Source organism: Triturus cristatus, chromosome 2_2 (assembly GCF_964204655.1).
Source record: "Triturus cristatus chromosome 2_2, aTriCri1.1, whole genome shotgun sequence".
In the NCBI taxonomy this organism is placed as follows: Eukaryota; Metazoa; Chordata; class Amphibia; order Caudata; family Salamandridae; genus Triturus; species Triturus cristatus.
In genome coordinates, this window is record NC_140582.1 from 723,800,472 (window position 1) to 723,823,117 (window position 22,646).

The following is a 22,646-nucleotide window of genomic DNA, read 5'->3' on the forward strand; positions in this document are numbered from 1 at the left end:
TGCTTTTTAGGAGTTACAGCCTCCGTTGCCAGGTTCCAGGATAGATTTCAGTTTTATCAGTATTTAAGCTCAAAGTTCTTTGTGATGGTATCTATTGTGGCCAATGTTTGTTTCAAATCAGACGTTAAGATAACTATATCGTCCGCGTAAAGGCCGATCTTTCTAGTCCATCCCTGAAACTTAAAAGGAGGGATACTATCTACCTCCCTAATCTTACAAGCCAGCGGTTCAATATAAAGATCAAACAAAAGAGGGGATAGGGGACATCCCTGCCTAGTACCCCTCATTACCTTTATGGGCTTTGTTAATACTCCATTGACTAATACTCTAGAGGTAGGTGACTGATAGAGACGTACTAAACCTTGACCAAAGTTTTCCCCCAACCGTAGGTGCATTATTAAAGCCTTCAGAAAGACCCAATTTACGAGGTCAAAAGCCTTGGCGGCGTCAAGAGCAACAACCGCCAAGGGAAGCTTCTGTTCGACAGCAACATCAATGCTTCCTATCAGAGAGAACGTTAGTTCCTTTAAATACCTGCCCTTGATAAACCCCTTTTGATCTTCATGAATAATATATGGAATCACCTTACCCAGCCTATCTGCCATGATCTTTGCAAACAGTTTATAGTCACTATTTAAAAGTGAGATAGGCCTGTATGACTCCATATATTTTGGTGATTTCCCAGGTTTTGGAATAACAATTATGTTTGCCTGATTCCAGGATGCAGGAAGCTCTGTACTACCAAGAAAAACCTTGTTGAACACCTTAGTTAATAGCAATATCAAACTCCCAGATAAACTCTTATACACTTCTGCCGGAAGGCCGTCTGGGCCAGGTGCCTTGCCTTTCTTAGCTTGTCTAATGGCCTCCTCTACTTCTCCCTGACTTATCTCCTCGTTCAAGAAATTCTGGAAATCTTCGGTTAAAGGCTTTAAAACTTTTACCCAATCCTCTATCCGCTGCCTATCCGGAATCAAATCTTCCCTATACACCTCCTCAAAATATTTATAAAAAGCCTCCACAATATCCTTTGTTTCTGTAGCCATACCCCCTGCTTCACCTGCTTTCACTTCTTTAATCATATTCCTTATCCGGTCTTTCCTAGCTTTCCAGGCTAATAATTTAGTTGTGCCCTCTCCATATTCGAAATGGGCCAGTCTACTGGCCTCCCATTTTTCTTTTACCCTATTATTCACCACAATGGCTAGTTCCTCTTTCAGTTCTACCAGTTTTTGAACAATCTCTTCCTTCGGGATTCTCCCCCTGTTTACAATAACTGCTTCACCCTGCCAGATTTCAAGTTCCAGACGTTCTACTTCATAGAAATAAGCTCTTCTTCTACTTGCCCCCATAGCACCCAGCCTACCCCGAAGAAAAGCCTTAGCCGTCTCCCATACACTGTCTATCCTAGCCGAGCCCACATTATGTTCAATAAATGCTTCAACTTCCTGCTGAAGGCACTGCAATGCCTCCTGGTCATACAAAACTGTATGATCCAACCTCCAGACTGAATCCAAATTGCGAGTCCCTATCGCAAGTTCTAAAGTAACCGCTGAATGGTCAGATAGGTGTACTCCTACATGCATAATTTGTTTTACCTTATCCACTAATCTTGCTTCTATTAGAAAATAGTCAATTCTAGATCTGTGGCTATATTTTTTGTTATAAAAGGTGTAGCCTACATTCTCCCCTGCCCTCTGTCTCCACACATCACACAGTCCAAACTGATCAATCAAGCCCCTTAATCTAGATGCCATTTTACTATTTGCCTGGGCTCTACTATTCACCAATCTATATAGCTTGGTGTCCAACACTGTATTAAAATCCCCAGCAAAAATTATAAAGCCTGTAAGGCCCATCATCTCTTTAGCTAATTCGTCCAACGGACCAACATCGTCTTGATTTAGCCCGTAATATCCTATAACATTATACATAAGGCCACCTATCCTCAAGTTTACTATCAGCCACCTGCCTTTAGTATCTGCCATCTTACCCTCAACCTGGCAATCTAATCCATTTCTAACCAGCAAAGCAATACCTTTAGTTACCGCCGTCTGTGGCGTGTAGAAAGCATATTTTAACCACCGAAATGAACCCATACATTTCTTGCTCTCTTCCTCTGTTAAATGGGACTCTTGAAGAATCATAATATTTGCTGGGACATCTCTCAAATATTTCATAATCCTATCCCTCCTGGCTTTAACCCTTAGGCCATTTACATTCCATGACATCCAAGTCACCGCTGCTATCCTACCCTCCACCATCACACACCCACTTCCATCTCTTTAACACCCAGATGAAAAGTAACTCATGAGAACCTTTTTTTTAAAGTTTTTTCCCCACCTCCCTCCCCCCCCAACCTCCCCTCCTTTTCCTACCGCTCTGCCCCTCAGCCCCCCACACCCCTCCCGGGAAAACCCAACCAATATCATTAGGCCCCACCTAGGCCTTTCGAGTGCCGGTTTCAGTGGACGTGTTAATCCCACCACTATACTTTTTTACCCTCCGTGACCCGTGGTGACACCAAAATTATGAACCTCCGCCCTGACAATACTCCAAAAAACTATCAACATCTTCCACCGCTCTAAAGGTGTGCATTTTGTTATTCCACATTACTTTTAAAAAAGCTGGGAATTTCAGCTGTACCGTAGCTCCCAACCTCCTCAGAGGCTCAATTCTTTAACCCAACTCCCACTGTCTGTTTGAAATTACCACAGAGAGATTTGATCTAACCTCTAGGGTCTCGGTGTATCCTCTGGATATCTAAAGAAATCTCCTCTTCTGTTTCTTCTAGCTGTAACTCGGTTTTCAATAGATGGACAATAAAACCTTTTATATCATCCCCTTCTTTTCCCTCTGGAAGCTTCAAAATGTTTAAATTATTTCTTCGCTGCATGTTTTCCAACTTTTCCAAGAGTTCCTCATAGGCCCTCTCCCTGAATCTGACCTCCTCTAGCTCCTTGCTATTCTCATCGACCTTGCCTTGAATCACCTTGACCTCCAGCTCAAGTGTTTCTGTGCGCAAGTTTAGCTCATCAAATTTGGCTTCCAATAACCCCACTGCCTCCCTGATCCCATCTTGCTTTGCTTTAGACTCCTCAAACCCCCTATGCATGTCCAAATCCAATTTCTTTAACAGGGCGATAACCACACTATCCGGATGAACCTCTCCCGACAAACTTTCGCTCCCTCCATCCTTACTCTCTAGGACTCCCTCAGACCTTAGTGGCTCTGCCATGGCGGAGGAACCCCCCCGCCTGGACTACCCAGTGGGCTACCCAATACTCCATCTGCCTCCAGCCCCTCTTGATTTTCTTCTTCCATCTCTAAAACCTTACACCTATTTGGACTCAAATGATCAGCCCAGTCTGCCAAACTACTGTTGAGCCCAGTTGTCAGGTCGGCTGACTTTAGCCCTCTTTCCCCTACTTCACCCAGCAATGTATCCGTTGGATCACGACCTCTTGAGAGTACGAGTGTCTTAGGGACTGGTTTAAAGTATGCGTTTAAAGAAGGGTTGACAGTGAATTTCTTGCCTAGTATTCCCGTCCTGTTAGTTTGCCTCATCTGTCTTTTTAAATTGCTCTTAAGAGAAATACCTGTGTGGGTTTTGCTCCTCTGTTGTATGTTTACAATTTCCTCCCCCGCTGCCTTCCCTGTGCTTCTCAATGCATATCCTGTATTTATTTTTTTATATGTTTTGGCTTTTGTTTTGGGGCGGGTGTCCACCTCTCTGCCCTTTACCTCCAAACAACCTGCAGAGATGTATCCGGAACATTTACAGTATGATATCTCCAGCTACCAGTGTCTATGGTTAGGTGGGCCATGGGTCCAGGATGCTCCTTCAAACTAAGAAAATAATTGATGGAATGCTAAACAATGTAAAACATTCACCCCAGTACAGAAATCTGGGATAAATCCATAGTTTTCTTGCTCCCTGTGCCATTCCAGTTTAAACCCAGCCATATGCAAATCAGCCTTGACCCTGCTCCCCATGCAAACAGTCCAGCCCGAACGACCAGACCAGGTCCTCCTTGGACCGGAAACAAGCATCCTGGGACTGGTTTAGGGGTATCACCCCTCATCAGCCAGGCTGGCTTGACTTCAGGGCTTTAGCGCCACTGAGAAGTGTATGTCTCTTTCATCTCATGTAAAGTTTCAACTCTGGAGAAGTGCTGCCTTACCATGCATAAGGAAATATTTTATCTCACATGTACACTGGATCATCACACAGTAAATTCGTTATTTCATACATGCATTTTATATGTAAGCTAATTATTATTTTTTCACTGTAGCAGTCTTTTTCAAGTTTTATTTCCTGATTCAGTACATTTTCATCCCCATCACAGTGTAGATTTACTACTTTTTGGAGTGCACAAAAATGTCCATGCAGGTACCTGGAAAGTATTGGGCTTTATGTTGGGATTCCATTTCTGCTGAATGGAGTTCTATATATAAAACATCACATAGAGGAACACTTTCCTTTTTGTCCATGGAGAAAATACTTTCTTCCTGTTGAGACACCTTTTCTCCTGCATTCCGTCCAAATCTGGGGAGTGTTTCTTTTCCAGTTCCTCCCTTGAAAATGTATTTACTCCAACATTGTGCTAGTGTATACATCTGGGTCTTTCCAGGATTGAAAGGTGAATGATAGTAGTTTGTAAATGCCTACAAATTGAAGTGTTTGCGGATGTCCATAAACATTCAAAGCTAACCAGCCAGGAATGGCTGTATTCCCATCCCTTGCATGAGGTTTATGGATACTCATAAAAAGCTTAGGCTTGCCAGGAATCTCCTTGTGAAATCCTGATGGTCATAAGATAAAATCTATCAGAAACCTGAGCGGGTGACTGAATTTACCTTTGTAAGTAGGTCCCACAGTCAGGATTTGTGTGTCAGTTACAAACACATACATGTTTACACACATACCCCCCCCACACACACATATGCATGCCTAAGGGCGCAAAATCCAGTAAAGCCAATACCTCTGACTTTATTATAGTAAAACATGGATACAAGGACATGGAAAAAAGGAGTCTGTATTAGCCCATCACAAATAATAAGGTTAATATCTTGTTATGTCCAGTTAAGGGTTTCTGTAATTTGAAGCTGAGATTACCCTGGTAGCAATGGCACAGAGCAGGCAGGCTTAACCTAAGAAAATGTTTAAAGCATTTAGAAGTACAAACACAGTTAATAAGTGAAAACCATAATGCAATTAAATTTCCACTCCAATTTATAAACAAAAAAGGGAATAATATAATGAACAAAATGATACCAAATGACGAAAACTCCAATAAGGGGAACCTGAGATATGAATTTTCCAAGATTGTAAGTAAAAATAGCTCCAAAAAGGAAAAAGCACCAATGTACTCACATGGTCATGAAGGACCAGGATCTAGGCATGATTTTAGGCCAAACATGAGGGATTTTGGGTCAGATACACCAATGAGGTCTGATTCACTCAGAGGTTTTATTTTGGAAATTAGTCTTTCTGTGGGGCATGGTAGGAGGCTGTATTTGAAGAGGGATCTGAGACATTGGAAAGGGGTCAAACAAGGTCTCAGTAAAGATGTTGGTTCTGGCCGTAGATGCTCCAAGTAGGAGAAATTAAAATTTCACACCCTGGGAAGTTGTAGTATGTTATGGTAGCAAACTTGTAAATCTCATGTTCACAGATGGCTTCTTGTTGCTGAAGTAACTAGGAGAGATTGACAAAACTAATCCATGGGCCAAAGGGAATGTGTCCCTGAAGGTTGCATGGCTGTCTGAATAACCAGGTTTTTAACTTCTTCTGAAACAGGAACAACTCAGTTTCCAATCAGAGATTATCCGGGAGGGCGATCCATAACATAATTGTCTGAAAGGAAAAGCTCTGGTTGTGCATGAATTTCCTTGAGGATCTAGGAATGGCTAGGTACTTTGGTATGGTAGATCGGAGTGTTCTGCGGGGATATATTTTTTTATTTAGAAAATGAGGGCCTCAAAGGTAATACAGAGATCTTAAACAGAATCCATTGCTTCACCGGCCATTGCCTTAATGTTAGCATCACAAGTAAACTTCTGGGAAGGTTATAGATGATGGGGGCAGTGCATTTGGTATCACCTGTAGTTTATGAGCAGAGCAAGACCACTGACTCTTTGTCGGTGAAATTGCTCTCCCACCCTTGCAGCTCCACTAATGAGTGAGGCTTGCCCCTGCACTCTCTAGTGTGAGTGTTCGAGGCCCTCCTCCACGTGCAGATTCACCTGCACCTCATCCCTGGTGGTCCAGTGGACCTCTGTCTCCTACTTTCTGCTCAATTTTTTCACTCTTTTTCACTTGTTTTCACTCATTTTTTCACTCGTGTTCACCCTCTTTCCTATTTTTCTGCACTTTTCTGCTTTCTGCTGTTTTCTCTTTTTCCCTTTCTACCTACTATTCCTCCTTTCCCGTCCATTTCTCCCCGCCGCTGCTGCCCCCACAGCCCTTCCCCCAGCACAACAAGCACAACCAATCCAGCTCTCCTCGCCGCTCCCGCCTCCCAGCTGTCCATCCCTCCCCGACCCTTACTTAATGGCTGCCGCTGCGGGGACAGGCGAGCAGGACCACTGACTCTTTGTCAGTGAAATTGCTCTCCCACCCTCGCAGCGCGACCATTGAGTGAGGCCTCCCCCAGCCCCTGCACCCTCTGGTGTGAGCGTTTGAGTCCCTACTCTACTCGCAGGTTCACCTGTGCCTCATCCCTGGTGGTCCAGTGGACCTCTGTCTCCCGCTCCATTTTTTCACTCTTTATCACTCATTTTTTCACTCGTTTTCACCCTCTTTCCTAATCTATTTTTCTGCACTCTTCTGCTTCCTGCTGTTTTCTCTTTTTCCCTTTCTACCTACTTTTCCCTCTTTCCTGCCAGTTTCTCTCCTGCCGCTGCGGTCCTCGCGGCCCCTGCCCCCAGCATGACCAGCGCAACAAATCCCGCTCCCGCCTCCCAGCTGTCTAGCCCTCCCTGACCCCTACTTAACAATGGCCGCTGCTCGGCCGCGCAGACGACGCGCGCAGCGGGCGCGCCACTGGCGAGCCAAAGGCGCACCAAAGGCAAACCCTTCTACACCCGTCAGCGACCCGACCGCAACCAGCGCTAGGAACCCTGGACCTCCGCCCTACCAACGCTACGACCAAGCAGCACTCCACGCACTCAACCCAGGCAGCAAAAACAACTGCAAGATAGCACCACCAGCCGACACCCATGGACACTTCAACTGTCACCGCTGCCTGCACACCTGCAGCACCGCCAAGAACACAGAGCCAGCACAACACGCCCACAAGAACAAAACGGAACCAAAGACCCTGCAATGCATCCTCTTCAATGTACGATCCCTCCACAAACACGCCACAGAAATCTGGGACCCCCTCGACAGCCCCAACCTGGACGTGGCGTTCTTCACAGAAACCTGGACCAACACCACCTCAGGACCGGACATCGCCAACACTATCCCCCAAGGATACAAGATATCTAGGAAGGACCGCTCCACCTGCCCGGGAGGAGGAATCACCATCATCCACAAATCCACCCTCTGCCTGAGCACACTCCCCAACGAGCCCACAGAACTAATGGAACACCTTCACTTCAAGATACTGGTCAGCCCCACCGCCGCCCTCTGAGGAACCCTCATCTACCGACCCCCTGGACCCCGCTGACCCTTTGCCAACTCCAACAGGGCCATAATCTCCCCACAGGCCATCACATCCACCAACTAAACCCTGCTGGGACACCTCAACTTCCACCTCAACAACCAACTGGCCCCCAACACCACATCCGTCCTGGACAACCTCCACAACATTGGACTCTGCCAGATCGCGACCGAGCCCACGCACCCCCTCTTCACTACAGGAAACTCCATCACCTTCAGCCACACCACCGAACTCCCATTGACCGACCATCGTTGTGTTTACTTCACCTTCGGAACACCCACCATCCACAGACACCAGCACCTGCTCCCACAAAGAAACTGGACCAAAATCATAGATGACCAGCTCACTTCCTCACTGAACAATTCCACCCCAACCATCGCGGAAAACAACGACCCCAACACTTCAGCCCGAACCCTGCATAGATGGATCTTGGACAGCGCCAACACCAGCCCCCTCAAGAAAAACAACAATACCCGCGCCAAGAAAGTCAGATGGTTTTCCACCGAACTTCGAGAGTCCAGACACACTTGCCTCCGCCTCGAAAAGGCCTAGAGGAACATCAAATCCACAGAAGCCCACAACAACTTCAGAGCCGCCACCAACGCCCACCACCAACTCATCAGAGAAGCAAGAAAAAAAGCGATTGAAGACAGAATCTCCACCCACTCGCACAACAGCAAGGAACTCTTCAGCATCATCATGGAGTTGGTCCAACCCACCAGCGAGTCTACTGACATCCCTTCCTTACAAGACCTCTGTGACAAACTCAGCACCATTTTCCGCCACAAAATCAAGAGCATCTACGACAACTTTGTCGAAGACAACCAACACACTGAACCACCACCAACCACCCCCGACACCCAGAAACCAGCGATTGAGAACTGGACAGACCTCACCACCAAAGACACACTGAAGACAATTAAATCAATCCACTCAGGGGCCCCCACGGACCCTTGCCCCTACCACATCTTCAACAGAGCCACTGACACCCATGCTCCGCCACACCATCAACTGCTCCCTGGCAACTGCCTCGTTCCCCGACGACTGAAAACACGCCGAAGTCAACCCCCTCCTAAAGAAACCTGAACCGGACCCCACCAACCTCAAAAAAACTACAGACCCATCTCTCTGCTCCCGTTCCCAGCGAAAGTCATCGAGAAAGCCATCAACAGCCAACTGGCCACATTCATCGAAGAACACAACATCCTTGACTCCTCCCAATCCGGCTTCAGAAAAAACCACAGTACGGAAACCACCCTCCTCACAGCAACAGACGACATCCGCACCCTAATGAACAAAGGAGAAACAGTAGCCCTCATCCTCCTCGACCTCTCAGCAGCGTTCGACACAGTCTCTCACTGCACTCTAATATGCAGACTCTACGACGCAGGAATCCAGGACAAGGCCCTCGACTGGATCCGCTCCTTCCTCTCCGGCAGAACGCAGCGGGTCAGACTCCCCCCTTTCTCGGACCCTACACCTACCCCCTGTGGAGTCCCCCAGGGCTCCTCCCTCATCCCGTCTACATGGCTCCACACACCCCCATCGACAGAACCTATGGACTCAACATTGTGTCATATGCAGACGACACCCAACGCATCCTCTCCCCATCCAACGAACCAAAAACCGCCAGACACAACTTTCGAGAAGGCATGGAAGCCATCGCCAAATGGATGAAAAACAGCTGCCTACAACTAAACACCAACAAAACAGAAGTACTCATCATGGGCCCCAAACCCCGATGCCTGGAGAGATACGTGGTGGCCCCCCCGCCCTCGGAAACCCACCAACCCCCACGGACCATGCACGCAACCTGGGAATCATCCTGGACTCTGAGCTCAAAATGGACCGCCATATCAACTCTGTCTCGTCTTCCTGCTTCTACACCCTCCGCCTCCTTTCTACGACCGTCAAATGGATCTCCCTCGAACACCAAAAGACCGTCACTCACTCCCTCGTCACCAGCAAACTCGACTACGGCAATGCACTGTACGCCGGAATAAACAAAACCTCACCCGCAAGCTACAAAACATCCTCAATCTGCCAAAACACTGCCACATCTGCGCACACTCCACTGGCTCCCCACACCTTCTTTGTGGCCAAAGCATGGAATGCCCTTCCGCTCCACCTCATACAGACAACATCGCTCCCCATCTTTGCAATAAACCTCAATACCTGGCTCTTCGACAGACCCCCTTCTTGATGAAATGGAGCCTCCACCCCTCCTGCACCAAGCGCCTTGAGACCCTTACGGGTGAGTAGTCGCGCTTTAACAAACCCCTGATTAATTGATATGAATTGCATTGTTTGGCAATCCTAAGTAAATGGAATTCAAGTAATCCAATCTTGATGTAACAATTGTCATTACAATCAATTTTAAGGCCACTGACTATAGGAGGGGGGCTAAATTCCTAATTGTTTTTAACAAATTGAGACATTTGGAAACCACTGTCCCTATTTGGGGGGGTCATAGACAGATGGCTATCAACTAATATACCAAAATGTTTTACAGATTTCCTCACCATAGATGGATTGCAGATTTTGTGAACATCTACGATGGCCAATGTTGGCTATCCTGGAGATCTACTCTGTTGTTTATGGTCACAATCTATGTTTTCTTCTGCATTCAGGTGTCCCTGAATATTGCCTATCTAGTTCTATTTGAACTTCATGATTTTCTGAAATTGTGGGTGAGATGTTTCAGTGCTGTTGTGGCGAAAACAGTAGAATCATCAGCCTGACTAAACACCTTACAGCCCCTAAAGGCCAACTCTTTTATTAAAGGATTTATGTACACATTAAATAGATATCGTGAAAGGGAAGAATCCTGAAGACCTCCACAAGTTGTATGTGTAACAGCTCAAGTGAACGGTTTCAATTGGTGAGCCTTATTCCAGCAGCTCCAGTCGGTCACCTTAGATCTTATTGTTGACCAAATCGAAGGTCACAGACAGATCTAATAGTCCAAGGCAGAGATCTATCCCCTGTCATTGCTTAGTCTCATGTTGCCTATTGTAGTAGAACAAAATCACAGATCCTGCGCTGTGACCCAGGTAAAACCTGGCTTGCGAGTAAAAAATCGGGGCCCAGATTTGCTGGAATTTTGCTTCATGATGGCATCACTTTTTGGGGGATGCCACAGTGCAAAATGCTAGTCCAAATTTACAAAGCCACTCTAGGGCCGATTTGCGTGGATTGCATGACTTTCTAAAGAAATAAAATGCATTACAGTGGCTTGCCCTGCAATATGTGACATTTCACCTTGGTATGCGTTCCATGGGTGGAGCGTGGACATTTTTATCCATTCACCCATGGATTTGGACTCATTGCCAAATTTACTAAAGCTAGTAAATATGGGAATGTGTAAAAATGCTATGCCTTCCCCAGTGAAGAGTAATGAGGAACAATATCTTAATTTCTCCTCGTTATTTCCTCTTTCCATGTGTGCTGTATTATGCAACACAAATTCCTGCACAAAAAGAATTCTGCTCTTAATGCTGCCCCCGTGCACTTTGGAGCGAGTGTGATTTATTCTTGCTCATCAATTATAGTAACCTGGGGACTAAAGGTAGAGGGCAGTAGGGGTTTCAGTCTTCTACCAGAGTTTACAAATCTGACGATTTCCTAATAATACCCATGTTTACCAGCGTGATTTTATTATTAAAAAAAACGTTTAATGAGCCACACAAATATTGATATTGCTATAAACTCTGTGTGACTATCTTAGAAGAAGACAATTCATTCAGTATTCAAATTGTTTCCTTGTGTTTATTAGAAACTTCCTTGATTATACAGGAGCAGTGGTAGAAATCATTCTGACTAGCGTTTGCTTGTATTCATGCAAACCAGCTTTGAAATTATTCTTATTTTTCTTCGAGGTAATTCTTACACAACTATCGCTCAAAAATGAAGTTGGAGTTTTGCTTTTTTTATTCTCAGATGTAAACCAAAGGGTACTTTTAGTACGAGCAATTACTCTGCGTTTATTTTCCACACTATGGCCACAACACCATCTCCTTTTTGGTCATTGGATCTATTCTTATTAAACATAAAATAGCCCTCAGGAAGTGCAGCCTTGATATCAGGGGTAGAGTCCTACGAGTGCCAGTTTTCTGACAACATTATATCAAAATTTCAATCAACTAAGAAGTTAAAGATTTCATATTTTTGTCTCTCCACATAGCGAGTGTTCAAAAAAGCCATGTGAATTGACTCAGGTGCCTGTGGTTGTGTTAAGGATGGATGGAGGTGCTTCCTTTAAAACATTGTTCTATTGTTGGGACTTAGTAAAGTTCAAGGGTAGTGGTTTCCTCATTGTTATATATGGGGTTCTCAAGTTGGCAGAGGTAAGTACCTTTGTCCAAATAGAGACCCTTGCTTCTAGTCAGGGTAAGGGGGATACACATTGTTTATAACCCCTGCTCACCCCCTTGGTAGCTTGGCACGAACAGACAGGCTTATCCCCAAGGCAATGTTTAAATGTTTGTACCAACACTCAAAGTAATATAATGAAACACCACAAAAGGAAGCTACATAAAAATATAAATCACTTCATATAGATTAGGCAGATCAAAATGACATACAAATCACATACACAATAAAAGTGGTTTTCGTAAAAATAAAGGTTCTCTTGAGCAAAAATAGAATGTTCACTTTGGTACTGTTCTCTTATGGTAAAAAGAAATGTGTGGGTATACACCAAAACACTTGTAGGCTCAGTATGACTGTGAGCCATTCTTTCTCGAATATGGAAGTTACTTAAATCATGCAAATAGGGGGCTCCTCAACAATGACGCTCCTTGTGTGGTGAGATTCACTGTAGAAATTGGTGCCCTCTGCGATAAAACGCCCCCGCTGCAGCACGGAATGTGCTACACTTGTATGCTCAACGTGAAGTCAGAGAATCACCCTAAGAGTGCTGTAGTCAAATCGCCCAAAAACGCTTTTCAAATCACCACAAGAGCGTTTTTCAAATCACCCAAGTATTGCCCCCGCTGCACTTTCAATCACCGTAAGGACGCTGCACGTCCGTGCTGTCACATGCAGCTCCCGGCGGCTCTCCACTCGCTACCCGCTTCGCATCGACACAGTGCAGCTGGGAGCGTTTACCTGGGCTGTTCTTGCGGTGTCTTCTCCTTCACTGGGGACCTTTCGACGGGAGTCCTTCTCCTCCTGCAACACAGCTGTGTCAGGGACGGGACTTCCTGCTTCAGCTCTGTTTCCCGTTGACGTAGCCGCGAGAGTCCCGGTTGCTAGGCAACCCTCCGGCTTCAGTCCTAAGGCAACGCGGCTCCTCTTAGATTACAGACCCGGCCTCGGGCAGGCTGCTCGAGTAGCGGTGGTGATTACTAAATCAAAAGCAGCACTCCTGGCAATCGGCGGCCGGTGGGGAAGAGATACCGGCCCTCAGTGCACTATTTTGGTCTCGGGCCGGCGGCCTTTATGTGCGCAGCGCTCTCAGTACTGGTAGTGAGCAGCCAAGCGTGACAGCAAGCAGTGCGGCGCAAACGACGTCCTGGGCCCAGAGACAGCAGGGACAGCAGAGCATGATGTAGGGCGAGTTTGTAGAGGTCCTAGGCAACTTTTATGTCCCTGAGTTGCAACAGGAGGCCAGCTCTTCTCAGGCCCTTGGAGATAGATACACTTCAGAGGGGGCAAAGCACACAGCACAGCTCCTCTTCAAGCAAGGGGGACACAGCTCACAGTAGAGAGTCTCTTAGTCCTTCTCCTCAGTAGTAACAGCAACTGTAGATCACCTTCCAGACACTCAGTAATGGTAGCACTTTTCCTCAGTCTTCCTGGCTGTTCTGCCTTTGGCAGGGATTCCTTCTTGATCGCGAAGTTGCCTAATCTAATTTTACAGGGGTCTGAGTTCTACTTTTATACCCCAAAAGTCTTTGTTCTTTCTGTGTGAGGGGTGCTGGACCCAGTCCAAACCAGTTCTGGGTGCACTCTGCCATTGCACATCTTCTTTGTTTGTGAGTGTGGGCCAGGGCCATCAGACGCACCGCCGGAGTTGGAGCCAGCATTGTGGCAGGCATGCACAGCCCTATTCAGACCCAGGTGCTACTCCTCCCCACCACTCTACATGCAGATGGGTCTATTCAACCTAGTGCTGACTTACCCAGTCTCCTGGAGTCAGCCCCAGCCCCTGTCACTCACAAACCAGACAGTCAATCAACAAACAGGCAGCATCACACAGAAAGGCTGAACAAGAAAATAGCCACTTTCTAAAAGTGCTATTTCCAAACTTAGAATTTAAAAACCATCTTCACTAAAAGATGTGTAATTAAATTCTGAGTTCAGGGATACCAGATCCATATTTCTATCTTGCCGTTATGGGAAGATATGCAGGTAAACATGTTACACAGCATTCCCCATGTTAGCGTTTGGGCAAGATAGCCTTTCAATAGTGAAAAACGAAATTGGCAGTATTCACTATCAGGACATGTTACCCACACTAGTACATGTCCTACCTTTCACATAGAATGCACCTTGCCCAGGGGGGTACCTTGGGCCTACCATCGGAGTGGCCAATGTGTAAGAAAAGGGAAAGGTCAGGCCTTGCCAGTGTGCACACTGGCCAGGACAACATGGCTGTTCACAGACTGTGCACCGGCACTGCAGTGGCAGGCCTGAGACACCATTTCAGGGCTACTCATGTGAGTGGCACAATCAGTGCTGAAGGCCCACTAGTAGCATTTTAATCACCCGCCCTGGCACACTCAGTGCACTTTACTAGGGACCTACTGGTAAAACAAATATGGCAATCGTGGGTAACCAATCACAGTCGTAATTTAACCAGGGAGCACTTGCACTTTGGCACTGATCAGCAGTGGCAAAGTGCCCAAAGCATCTAAACCAGCAAAACGAAATCCATCACAGTGTCAAAAATGTAGGAGGTAGAGGAATAAAAGTCAGGGAAAACCACGCCAAGGATGCCAGGTCTATCACTCATGTTTTAAATAGTGTTTTCGCTGGAAGGAGAAACAGTAGCATCAGAATCTTAAATGAGGAGATTGCCAAACCTTCTTAGAGTTTCAAAAGGTTCTTGGCTGGTAAGGGTACTTACCAGTGTTGGGGCTAACAATTTTGGGATCGAGTATGTTTAAAAACCAGCAAGGTAGCTAGTCCCTGGTCCTGGTCTGGCGTGGACAGTCGCAGACAGACACAGACAGGCTTGCCTTAGGTGTGCCTCCTCAGCTCTAGCAGGGCGTCTACTGTGATAACGCACAGCCCACTTACTTATGTACCCCTCCCGAGAGTGTTACATCAAGCTAAAATGCCGGCCTAAAAAATGTTGCAGAATCACTCACACATAGCAGCAGGTATGTTATAGGAACAACACAGGAGAATGATTGGCGCTCACACTCATGAGCCACTCACACTCATGAGATGCCAATAAACTGAATGCCAAAATGTGAAAAAGTAGATAAAATTGTGCAAATGAGTAATTAAAAAAAAGACAATTCTTTAAAAAACACAATACATACATCAAATCTTATGTGAGGTGCTTAGCAACTACTCCAGGCTGTCTCTATACCCCGGTAGCTATGGGCTCAAAAACACAGCACACTCACTTATGTGATACTCCCATGAAGCTATGATGCTGCAAATGAGTAACTTTATTAATAATTTTTGTTTAAACACAATATAAATTCATCAAGTCTTATGTGTGGTGCTCAGTAACTACCCCAAAAAGTCTTCAGACCCTGGTAGCTTTATCTCCTCTCTCTGGTCAGCTATGTTTGGCACTTTCACCTCTTCAAGATGTCTGTCTTTGTACTTAATCTCTCTTTCATAGCCCAAAATCCTCCATTGCGGCAAGGCTGCAGGCTGTTTCTGAAGAGGGCTCCAAGAGGCCAATACCTTCTTGAGGTGGTCCCACTGAAACTGATTTAGATTTCTGCTGCAGAGAAACTCTGAACGTAGCATGCCTGTTTCTTCAGAGCAGCGGAATTGCTACAAAAGTGGATCATCTCGTCCCAGAATTTTAAAGAGTACACTTTGACACAGCCAAGGTTCCCAGGACCCCTGGAACACCATTTGAGAGTTAGGACTTACTCCATCATTAGGTACTAGCAGGGTAAAGGGAAGGCCCAGTTGGAAGTAGTCAGCTGGGCACGTAAGGCTTCTTGCAGCTTGTTGCGCTCCTGTATCTTAACAGAATGTAAGCTAATTGACCCTTGGAGTCCACTTCTTAGTCCTAAATACAAGTGGGAGCACGTCCACCACCTACAGTGAAAGTAGACTTTTAGGCCTTTTAACTGTAAGGATATCTCAACATAAACGTTTTACATGTTCTACTTTAAAATACCATGCCTCTTGTGTTATGGGCACTTAAGGCTAACTTAGGGGTGACTTTTTCATATGTAAAAGGAGGGTTTAGGCCTGTCAAAAGGGGTATTTGGATAGGCCAAATTTACAGTTGAAACCTGCACAGCCAGATTACTGAGGGAAGGCCTGCAGTCATATTTTGCATTGTCACTTTTTGGTTGCATTATATGTGTTGCAGTCTGGTGACATTTCACTTACAGTCCCTGGGTACACTTTGTATCATATACTAGGGACATATAGAAAAATTAAACATGCTAATTAAGAGTATAGCCAATTTGGACATGTTTATGGGTCAGAGCACATGTACTGTACTCGGGTCTGGTTAGCATAGCCCCAAAGAACCAGCAGCATCAGTCCAAAAAAAATAGTGTGATCTTGCAGAAACTGAGATTTTCCTACAGAATCAAATTCTTACAACAATCAATCAATTGAATTCTTTATAATGAATTGTTTAGATTGCTATTTCTAACCTTTTACAAGTGATGGTCTCTAGTGTCTTAGTCTTTGATTGAGATCTTCCTAATGGCTTCTACTCTTGAATATATGACTATTATCACTTTTTATGGCATCCTATCAAATGATTTTTATATTTGTTATCCAAAAGTCTAAATAGTTACCTTTTTTGGCCACTCAAGACTTCTTTGCTACCTCTGTTGCAAAATGAAACAAGGTAATATCTGATTATTAGTTGCAACATTACCGAACGTTTTTGCTATTTATAAAAACACGAGCAATCTTTAATGTTGTCATAAAATACTGATAGAGTGATGGGCTGTCCACACTGTGGTTACAAACTTGCAGCTTGGAGAGACATCTTTGCTGAATGTCGACAGATATTGGGCTTCTGTTGCAAAATATTTAACTCTATCTCTAAATATATTTGATGCACAGTTTCATTTAATGATATGAATACTTTTTGGAACGTGGTGAAAACGGGCTGCCTTGAAGAAAAACTGTCAATAGAGCCAAACCTAGGGGCAAATGTGTGGGGGGATAATTTTGAGTCCCTCTACTCGAGAGCAAAGTCAGAGGCCAGTGTAACAAATAATATAGGTTACTCTCTGCAGCCAGACTGCTCTAATGCAACTAATAACACCCCAAGAGCGGTTGCTGATACCCCGATGATTACCCTCACAGAGGCAACTGGTGCTCTAAGCCAAATTGCACCTGGAAAGGCACCAGGGTTTGATAAGATCCCCAGGGATTTGTTCCGAAGTGAACCATCTCTCTGGGCCCCATATTTCTGGGTTTTATTCATGCTGTTATGCAAGGTATGGCAATTTCCACTTGCTGGGCCGGGACTGAAATAATCCCAGTCTTCAAAAAGGGTTACCCGATGTTGCCCACAAATTATAGGCCTTTAAGCCTTATTGACATCAGCCAAAATATCTTTGCACGTGTATTGCTACACCGTCTGCAGAGCTGGATGGAGGAACATAAAGTTCTTAGTCCGTTCCAAGCAGGGTTCAGAGAAAACAAATTCCAAAAAAAGACCAAATCTTAAGGCTACAATTATTACACTGGAAGACCGTGTGTATATAGGGTGGCAGCCTCTATCTAATATTTGTAGACCTAAAATCTGCATTCGATCTGGTCCCAAGAGAAAAGTTGTGGGCAGTCCTGCTAGAGATGGAGGTTCTACCATATTTGTGCCAAGTAATAAAACGGCTGCATGAAGGAAACTATGCACAAATAAGATTTGGTAAGCATGGGGAACTCACTACACCCATCCCTGTAGATAGAGGAGTACGCCAGAAGTAGAGATATATAAGGTTCAAGCTAGAGGTGCTGCCCTATATGGAGCTGAAATTTGGTGCTATGACCGCACCAATAGTTTAACACAAACAGAAAATCTTTTTCTTAGACAGTTGTTGGTCTTCCCCGCAGCAACCCACTCATTCCGGTACGATTAGACCTGGGGGTTAGGCCAATAGCGAATGAAGCCTCGCTAAGACCCCTCTTTTACTGGAGGCGCCTGTGGGTTACTCCAGAATTGTTCGAGTATAGGGAAGAACTAAGAGAGGTGATGAACCTACCAGGGGCATGGAGACTACCATGATTTACATACGTCAGGAACACCCTTACATTCATGGGTCTGAGCAATCTTTGGGTTACCCAGAAATGACATGCCCTGGGCGACAAGGAAAGAGCTAAAGGGTCGTTACTGGGTGAATAAACTGATCCAGCTACAGGGCAACCATTTAAGGGGGAAACTCACCGTAGCGTTTTTCGAAATCAAAGACTAGTACATTTTAGCCGCAAGGAAGCTCTATTTATAGTTTAGGCACGGGGTATTGCCACTGCGTGTTTTTACGAATAAATGGGCAGGCCTACAAACACTGGGTTGCCCGGCATGCGATTGTGCAGAAGAATTTGAATGCCACGTGTTCTTTGTCTATACTGGCTATAAGAGAGTAAGAAAACGATGGCTGGTCCAGATATGTAGAAATTTGGGAACTAGGCAATGCTCAGAGGCCTATAGGCTACTGAAATATAAAGCTAGTCTCCCCATAGCTTACTCGGTGGCAGGCTTTCTATTTTCCATGTGGTGTACACGAACAGTCTTCCTAAAAATGGCCCCCAAAGATGGTGATTAAATTGGCGTATACCCTCTTCCGGTTTTTAAGCAATGAAATGTATATGTATGTATATTTTAGCAGTACTTTAATAATATATTATATTTAAGGTATACATCACTTGGTGATAAACACTATCAAGAAGTAGGACTGGTTTTAAAAGGTCTACAACAATGGTTTTAATTTCTTTTTGATTGAAGTCAACTGTCCTTACATGAACTTTGTTATCTATATTTAAGTTTCTGCAAATTCCCTACTATATCTTGCACCAGCACTTTAATGTAACCAATTATGCTGCTAATTGTCTGATTGACTGATATAAGCACTTTATATAAACTTGGTAGTATCATTTGAGTTAATCCTAGTGTCATACTAAGTGCAGAAAAACATCTTGTTATTATAAACTGAGCATAAGTACTGCATATATAGGTAATTGCAGACCATGATACCAGGACTGACTGCTAATTAGATCTTTGTAGGCTACACTATGTACTTAGTTACAATGTAACTTGATGTCTCTATTCATTTTTTTTAACTTGTTTTTTACACAAATGAGATGTGAGAATTTTGTTATGCTTTTATGGTCTTACTGATCGAAATAAAGCTTTATTTAATGATACTACTAAAATGTTCAGTGCTAATTACATATAAAGTCATTTTTATCTGAGGTGGATTTAGGGCACCTGCCCCACAAAGGTGGATTTCTATCATCCACCAACTCATGGTTAACCGCCTCACTGAGAGGTGTGGGATCTGCTGGGTTTCGATGGAACTTTCAGACATCTCCACCCTGTGAGATTGCAAGCTGTCAACTTGTGAACATTAATATGCCCACTCTTTAGGGTGGGCCTTCAAAGAATGTCTTTTCTGCTCTGGCATCCGCGACATGGCATCTTTGGCCAGAAAAAAATCAAAATTAAACACATTTGCTGGGGAAAGACTCCTAGTTTATCAGGGCCACAGCTATTTTGTTTTACAGAAACTCCCCTGCTTTGGTGTTTGTTTCTGTGAAACATATAACATGTAGAGTGATCTGTCACAACAAGAAGTCTCCCCCAACATTTCATTTATACTGAGAATGCATTGCCAGAGCTACAGCAAACCTTTAAGAACTTAAAACAGTATTGGGTTTTTGCATAATTGGCAGACTTTTGATTTTTGCCTGCTATGAGGTGGCTATCCGTGTTCTTGAGAAATGTTATGATGAAATATTATATGTCAGTTCCTTAGAATTACAGCCCATTCCTATCCACATTAATGCAAATATCTATTGGTTTAGACATTCTTTGTTAGATTCTGAATTGTTTTCCATGCTAATGCAAGAACATTTTCATTCACCTCAGTTTTGGGCTACTATTTCCACATTTTGAATGGTGTATCTGCAAATAGAATTAGACGTAGATGCTTCATCTCAAAAAAGTATTAGAGAATGTTTTTTCTGCTACAGCAAAAATCTAAATAAACCCTGCGCTCCATCCTATTGCCTGCTGTACTGCCAAGAGCCCAGGATGGCGGTCCCTTGGGTCCGGAGAGGCTTGAGGGGCTCTGACTGGGGCCTGACCGGCCCTGATGTGGGACCCCACCTGAGGCCCAGCTGCGCCTCCTAGCCCCGTCCCCTCCAAGGACAAGTGGAAGCCACTCTAATAACGTTCAGCCCACGCTGGCTGCCAGGGGTCTGCTGAAATGTTTGTTACCCACCTGACCTGTCTTGAAACACAGACCAAGGAGTCTAATACGTGCACAAGTCGAAGGGCAGAGCGAAACCAGGTGGCACAATGAAGGTGAGGGCTGGTGCATGCCGGCTAAGGTGAGATCCAGCGGGCGGGCTACTGACCTGTCTTGCCCACTCTGTTGTGCATGATATGACCCATGCCTGGGCAGGCCGAAGCCAGAGGAAACTCAGGTGGTGGTCAGTAGCGGTCCCGACAAGCAAATCAATCGTCCAACCTGGGCATAAGGACAGAAGACTAATCAAACCGTATAGTAGCTGGTTCCCTCTGAAGATTCCCTCAGCAGAGCTGGCACTTGGAACCCACACTTTTACCTGGTAAGGGAATGATTAGAAGTCTTGGGGCTGAAACGATCTCAACCTATTATCAAACTTTAAATATGTAAAAACCCAGCTCACTGGCGTGGAGCCGGACATGGAATGCGAGTGTCTAGTGGGCCAGTTTTGGTAGGCAGGACTGGTCCTGCGGGATGAACCAAATGGCGGGTTAAGGCACCCAATGATGACACTCATCACACCCCAGAAAAGGTGTTGGTTAATATTGAGAGCAGGACGGTGGCCATGGAAGTCGGAATCCGCTAATGAGTGTGTAACAACCCACCCGCCGAATCATCTAGCCCTGAAATGGATGGTGCTGGAGCATCGGGCCCATACCCGGACGATGCTGAGAGCCCGGGGGGATTAGCCACGATGAGTAGGAGGGCCACTGTGGTACGCACGGAAGCCCGGGGTGAGGGCCCGGGTGGAACGGCTGCAGGTGCAAATCTTGGTGGTAGTAGTAAATATTCAAGCACAAACTTTGAAAGCCGAAGTGGAGAAGGGTTCTATGTTCGATGTGAACTGTATTGAACATGGGTCAGTTGATCCTAAGAGATGTGTGAGCACCCTTCAGAATGGACGGGTGATGGCCTACATTGCCCTTGGCTGATCGAAAGGGAGTCGGGTTCAGATCCTTGAACCTGGAGTAGCAGTGGTAGGAACCCTTCTGGCATCCAGTGGAGTAATGCAAATGATCCCGGGGAAGCCTGCGAGAGCCCTGGGCAAGAGTTTTCTTTTCTTTTCTTTGTGAAGGGCGAGGCGCCCTGGAATGAGTTTGCCCCAGGAGAGGGGCCGCGCCTTGGAAAGTGTTGTGGTTCTGGTGGCATCCGGTGAGCTCTCGCTGGTCCTTGAAAATCCGAGAGAGATGCTGAGAAATGCCCCTGACCTCCTGGTTTCAGGAAGCGATTATAGACCTGACTCTTTGATATGTAATTTGTCTACAACGCTTTTTGCTCAGAAGACAGTAGCTAGCACGAGGACACCTTTGATTAACCACTGCGCTTTAGAAATGCCAATAAATAAAATAAAATGGTGTAAATCTTGCACCAGGCCATACCTATATCTGCAGTAGGTCTCCGAGGTGAACAGCCTCTGGCATGTTAGAAGAATATAGGTAAGAAAAGTCAGCAAGTCAAATCTGCAAATTGGACCTGGGTCGGGCTTGCTGGTGTGTGAAGCTGGGCTGGGAACACACTGTGGCTGAATAAGCACTGCCCACCATGCCGCTGCTAATCTAGACACAAGCTGGGCCCTTCCTGTGGATCTCCCCATTGCTCTCCCCGGCATACAGGTCTGGCGTTCTGCCTCAACCAACAACTAGCAGCTGACTTAGAACTAGTGCGTACCAGGGAAATACTACGGCTTAATTAAAAAAAAGCATTGCCAAGGCCTGAGGCGGGTGGTGACACAATGTGATTTCTGCCCAGTGCTCTGAATGTCAAAGTGAAGAAATTCAATGAAGCGTGGGTAAACAGCTGGAGTAACTATGACTCTTTTAACCTCTTTTCAGTCATAATGGCCTTTACCCCCAATTCTAACAATACAACAAATAACAATGATTAAGATCACAATATGTCACACTCTTCACCCTCAGTAATAACAGTAGATGGGGTAACCATAGACCTCAGTGAAACTATTGAATTTGTGGTCTCCTCAACCAAGAGTGACACTAGTGTATGAAGAGTCGATAATCTACCTGATGTAGATATAGGTCAACTATAGACTCAATGCCAAGAAAAGGGATATCACCCAAAAAATCACTTACTGGAAATATTCTAATGAGGAATATAACTGTGATCTGTGTGGAGCCATAATGGGAACATTCAAAGAGCTTAGAAAGCATTTCTCAAATAAGCTTAGAGGATTTAACCTTAAAAGATATTCAAAATGTAACAAGGAAGCCGCATTTCACAACATTGCATGCCACTATGCAAAATGCAAAGGAAGAAGAAAAAAAAGGAGAGCCACAATATCTCTGTAGCTTTTGTGACCTCAGATTCGGAACAAAAATTCTAG

General features: G+C 45.2%; 1 pseudogene; it reads left to right on the forward strand.

Annotated features, from left to right (window-relative positions):
* The first annotated feature begins 20,302 nt into the window (after positions 1 to 20,302).
* Positions 20,303 to 21,728, forward strand: LOC146862712 (28S ribosomal RNA; annotated as a pseudogene).
* The last annotated feature ends 918 nt before the right edge of the window (positions 21,729 to 22,646 follow it).